Source organism: Salvia splendens, chromosome 6 (assembly GCF_004379255.2).
Source record: "Salvia splendens isolate huo1 chromosome 6, SspV2, whole genome shotgun sequence".
Lineage (NCBI taxonomy): Eukaryota > Viridiplantae > Streptophyta > Magnoliopsida > Lamiales > Lamiaceae > Salvia > Salvia splendens.
The window spans coordinates 26,001,364-26,007,286 of NC_056037.1; the positions used below are offsets into that span (position 1 = coordinate 26,001,364).

The 5,923-nt window shown below is 39.9% G+C and overlaps 1 pseudogene; it reads right to left on the reverse strand.

The window, feature by feature from the left end:
• Nucleotides 1–605: 605 nt before the first annotated feature.
• Nucleotides 606–5,923, reverse strand: LOC121809029 (annotated as a pseudogene).

Here is a 5,923-nt window from a genome sequence, read left to right on the forward strand (position 1 = left end):
TTTGGCCGATGGAGAAGAGTAGGGAAGCAGGCGCGGCAGACGCGGCGTGTGGAGGAAAATAAGGAAGCAATCGAAGGAAACGGGAAGCGGCTAGTTTGTTAGTTTGTTCCTATTTTATTGTGATTCAATTATTTCTTGTTGTATCCATAGTCTATAAATATAGAGACTCTAGTGAGAATAGGGATATCTCGTTAGTGATCACTTGTTTTGGACGACGGATTGTCGTAGGCCTCCGTAGTGAGGATTGTCTTTTGGTTCTTGAATTCTATCAATAAAATCCGCAAATTTCCCTACAAACATTATTGTGAGTGTGTGCGCGTGTGGTGATTACAATCAGAGGGTACAACTCGTGCCCGGCTCAACCGTGCTGCCTTTACTCCGCTAACACAGACTCACTGAATACACACGCTGTACACACAAGTGCTAAGAAAGTAAATCGTTTCACTTTTTTTTGTCACCTCTTATGAAAATTTGTATAAAAGTAAAGAATCTGTATGGAGGATAAAATAAAATGTGTAGCATCAAATAAGCATGAGATTTTGAAATGAAAACTGAGAGACTATTCATGTGTCCGAGATTGTATGCCAATCTAAAGCTTGAGTGCATCATCGTAGCATCATCATATGAAAGAAAGCATTCCACTCCAACCCAAACAATGTAGATATCTAGAAAATGTGGGATTAAAGTAGATGTTTGCATCAACATACATAGATATGCCTATTATTGAAGTAAAACAGATGGATACTAGTACGAGGCGGCCTAGAAAAACACACTCTTTCTTGCCGATAAACAACCCCCACCTCTGCTCGCCTGAGGAGCTCCTCCCAAGCTTAGCATTCCAGCCTCCAACTATGTCGTTGTAGTCCTCCTATTTATGGATTCGAGCTTTATTACTCTGTCATCAGTAGCGTAGGCAATTAAAATAAAATGGAATGTAGGTCCTTACCTCAGAGAAATCGCTTATAAATGTTTCCTTGTCCTTCTCCACCATAGCCAATTCCTTCTCCAGAACTTTCATGAACTGCAAACCAAGAAATCACGTCGTTAGCTATTGAAGAAATAAATACTGAATCACGGGAATCGATAAAATGCAGACTCTATGTACAAACTCCTAACTATGATCTGGACCGTTAGAAAATGTCAGATGACAAAATAACAGCAACAAATAATGCCAGATGACAAAATAACAGCATCAACCGTTGACACTGTGTTGACATTTTTGTTGTTATTTTGTCATCTGTTAACTTTTCTAAAAATTCAGATCATAGTTTGAAGTTTTTACAATATTTAGAGCTTGCATTTGATTACATTCGGAGAATCATGTAAGTTAACAATCATGATCTTTAGTGATTCGGGTCAACAAGTACCTGATCAGTTCGATCCTAAGCAACGAAGCCAGCATCACGAAGCATCTGCAAGCACGTAGATAGGGCGATAGAGCCCGGTAAGGATAGGGATTCATCTATAATTGTGGTGTAACATTGATTATGAATACATAAGTTACCTGTCCATAAGCCTTGAAATCGTGTAGATCGTATCCCCTTTGCTTAATGTGTTCTGCAAATTCAGCAGACAGGGTGCCAGAGTTTCTACAATAGTCGCTGATGAGGGCATTGCCTCCTGGCTTCAGCCACTTGTAGAACGGTTTGAACAACGCAAGCTTGTCCTGTAAATAACACCACGGTTTGAAAATCAGACGATGTTACATAAACCCTAAACCTCAATCCAAGGTGACAAAATTACTTGAATGTGAAGGATTGTGTCGCGGCTATAGGTCACATCAAATGATCCTTCAGGATAATCTTTCTTGGTGCAATCGGCGACTTCAAATTCAATAGCACAGTTGAGACTAATTGCATGCTCTAGAGCAAAAGAGATCATGTTTATGGAGAGGTCTATGCCAACAACATGAACGTCGTACTTCTCTGCCATGTAGAAATCGCCTCCACCAATGCCGCACCCCACGTCTAGGACCTATGGCAGGGTTGAAGGTCCAGTTTTGCCACAAATTCACTAGTGGTTTCTGTTCATAATCAGAAGATGAGTGAAACAAAGTATATGTGTGGGTCGATACGGTATACCGTACAGATAATGTCATACCGCTATCATACCGAAAACTGCAGTATGACAAAATATCATACCGATACCATACCAAATTTTTGGTATACCACAATCAGTTATATCGAAGATTCAGTATGATTAATTTTTTATACCATTATTGAGGTATGCCGCACTTTTACGGGATACCGAAGTACGGTACGGTCTACCGTAATATAGTTATGAAGAAAAAATCTATTTTATACACAAAATATTTGAAAATAGGATTTATGGAGATTTATTCTTTTTAATTCTATTTCAAAGTCTAAAACTTTTACTCTCCCTGTCCTCCAAAAATAGACAAACTTGTAAATGACATGGGATTAATGTACAATTGGTAAAGTAAGAGATAAATAAGAAAAAGTAAGAGAAATGGGAAAAAAGGCTGTAGGAGTGTGTGTTAGTGTACTGTGTGGTCCACTCTAAATATAGAGAATTTTTAAATTGCACACCACTAATAATGTAGACCCCACAATATACTAACAACTACTTTAACTACTTTTTCCGTCTCTCTCTTACTTTTTCTTATATCTCTCTTATTTTACCAATTGCAATTAAAATACGTGTCCTTTATAAGTTTATCTATTTTTTGTAGCAGAGAGAGAACATAAATTAATCCATCCCAATGTATCAACATCAGCTATATTTGACATTGACCATTTAACAAGAAGAAAGTCTACTGATAAGAAGTCTACTGACAAGCTCTTATCAGTTATGGAAACAATGAGAAGAAAATAACATGAAAAGGTCGAAGCAATAGAGTAGTAGCTAGTGTCTGAGGCTAAAGGTGTGTCATGTTCGAGGTACAATAATAAAATCTAAAGTTGCAATTACCAAAATAGGTCGAATCTTGGTATAGAAACTTGGTTCACGATAATAAGTAGGATTTGACGTTCGCTTTTGATCAGCCGACTGATGGAAACACGACTCTCTGAAGAAGATATACCCACCAACTTTCAACCATTTGACCAATCGCTTGGCGAGATCCTGAACCTGAAACGAAATAGGACACGTGCTCAACACATAGTGACAAGTAGAATAGAGAGAAATATGTACGAATAAAGGAAACGGAGGTTAAAAACTTTACCTCTTCATCTGAGAGATACATCAGTAGCCAAAAGTGCTGGCGAGAGAAAGAGCACGAGGGGTGCTCGTCCGAATACGCGAGGGAGAAATAAACTCCTGCACAACCTAATATTGAAACTGAACTGCAAGTGACAGAGATAAAAAAAAAAGGCAGAGATCGATTTTATTGAAGAGTGAATTAATTGAACCGAACTGGAATGAGAATCCTCACACAAATCTTTCGTCCAATACTAATATTCTCCAAAATATAAAAGAGTCCCTATTTATAGATAACTAGGGTACTGAATAAAAGATAACAGAAATAGAAAAATAAGGAATGATTGACTAAGTCTGTTGCGATCTTCCTGCCTTGTGCAACTGATTTACTCGATCAGCTCTTCCTCTGAAATCTCCCTTTCTGTTGGCAGCGGTACTTCTTCCTCTTTTCTCGAATTGGTGACCAACTGCCGGTAAGTGCGATGTCCGCCGCTTGAAGTCAAATGGAATTCAGCAAATGACTTCGTAATCCACGGAGAGTGAGGGGGTACAACGATCCTCCCCTTACAAAATAGAACACCATGTATGAGCTCATAATGAGAGGTTGATCAGCCTCGATCTAAGCCAAGGTAGGGTCGGAGGACAAAGAGGACTGCACGTCTGACAAAGCCGGCCAGGTTTGTCGGGACATAGCAGCAAGTTAGATGGAGTCCTCATCCCTCCGTGAGAGCGCAACAACGGCTCGATTCAGCCGGCCGTCTTTGTCGAGAATTGTGAAGTCATAAATCTGACACATGCCAGAATCATAAATCTGACGCATAAGCCCCAACAGGCCTTTTGAATCCACCCTATCTCATTATGTTGAGAAAATGCTTAAGAAATTCAACTCGTTTGATTGTAAGCCGGGAAAGACTCATTTGGAGCTCAATGTCCATCTGATCAAGAATATGGGTGATTCTGTTGCTCAAGAAGAGTATGCAAAGGTCATAGGAAGTTTGATGTTTATCACAAACTGTACTCGACCTGATCTTGCTTGTCCTGTAAACAAGTTGAGCCGATTTACGAGCAACTCAAGCAAGGAACATTGGAAAGCTCTGTGTAGAGTTTTGAGATACTTGTAGTATACTATTAACTTTGGGTTGCATTACACTATTCCCATTTACTTGAAGGGATCTGTGATGCAAATTGGATCTCTGATTCAAAAGACTCATTTTCGACAAGTGGGTATGTGTTCACTGTGGAGGGTGGTGTTGTCTCGTGGAAATCAATGAAACATACGTGTATTGCTCATTCCACCATGGAATATGAGTTTATCGCATTGGATAAAGCAGGGGAAGAAGCCGAGTTGCTCAGAAATTTCCTAGAATATATTCCATGTTGGAAGAAGCCAGTGCCCGCAGTATTGATACACTGTGATAGCAAAGCAGCTATAGGTAGAGCACAAAGTGGCTTTTATAATGGTAAGTCTCGACATATTCGTCGGCGACATAGTACCGTAAGGCAGTTGATCACAAGTGGCATTATCTCAGTTGACTACGTAAAGTCAGTGGATAACTTAGCGGATCCGTTAACGAAAGGTTTAAACCGTGATCAAATGCATAAATTGCTAAAAGGAATGAGACTGAAAACCACATCTTAAAAAGATGATTATAGTGGTAACCCAACCATACGATGGGAGATCCCATGGGCTTGGTTCAATGGGAAAACGAAGCTATATGAATCTAGCTATAACACTTGGAAGATTTTAATCTTCGCCCATTCTTTAGAAAGCACTGAGTGTTGTAACCTGTACGTGGTAAGAGGTTAATGATTCTTGAAATCTCAAGGAGAAGTGGGGCCGCTTCGTGTGTGTGTCACTTATGAATTCCAAAGAGGTGTTCCAAGGCCGAAATGGACACAAACGTGAGAACTGATGGAGTTGAGGCAATATTGTGTTGATGCTATTGACTAGGCATACACCAAGGAAAAATAGTTCAAGGCATCATGTCCACTAGCCCACCGGTATGTCCGATAGTGGTGAATATAGAAGGTTCAAAATCACAAGTTACCTCTCCAAATGCAGTATCGTTTCTCAAGAACTGAGCAAAAGAGTTTGCATGCATGCATACACGTCCTGTGTTGGTTTGAGCTTGCAGCGCTCTAACCAATGTGGGGGTTGTAGGAAAACGTGTAAAATATGGGGGAGCTTTTCATTTTCCTAAGTCCTTTGGCCTTTCATCTTAAGGTAACCTCCAAATGCATTATGAGGTGCCTTAATGCCAAGACTCTTCATGTAGGCACTCATATCCTATAAATAGATGGAGTTTTGGGAGATGCGAACACACCAACAACAAATATTCTCTCTACTCTCTCTAGTCTCTACATTCTAGTGTGCATCTTAGAAGCATTGAATTGCTCGGTTCTCGCCTCCAATTCAAGTTCGCCAGAGCCTACGAGTTTGAGTTGCTTTAACTCGATAGGAGGAAAGTCATTTCATCTTTGGGGACATTACGTCAGTCCGTGAGCACTAACATGGGCGTATTTCGTCTTGCAAAGAGAGGGTCACCTCGACTCGACTTGAAAAATACTATAGTTTGCATTTCTTTACGTTCGTTGTAATTTACATTGTTACATTTACATTCCAGTTTTGTTCTTTTGTAATAGCAAGGGTTGTCCGTGTAAAGACTGCAATATTTCCAACATTAGCAAATTCACCGGTGAAGCGGCCAATGCCAGTTTCGAGCTCTACAACTGACTTTCTAGCAAAGTGTGGAAGGAGAGACAT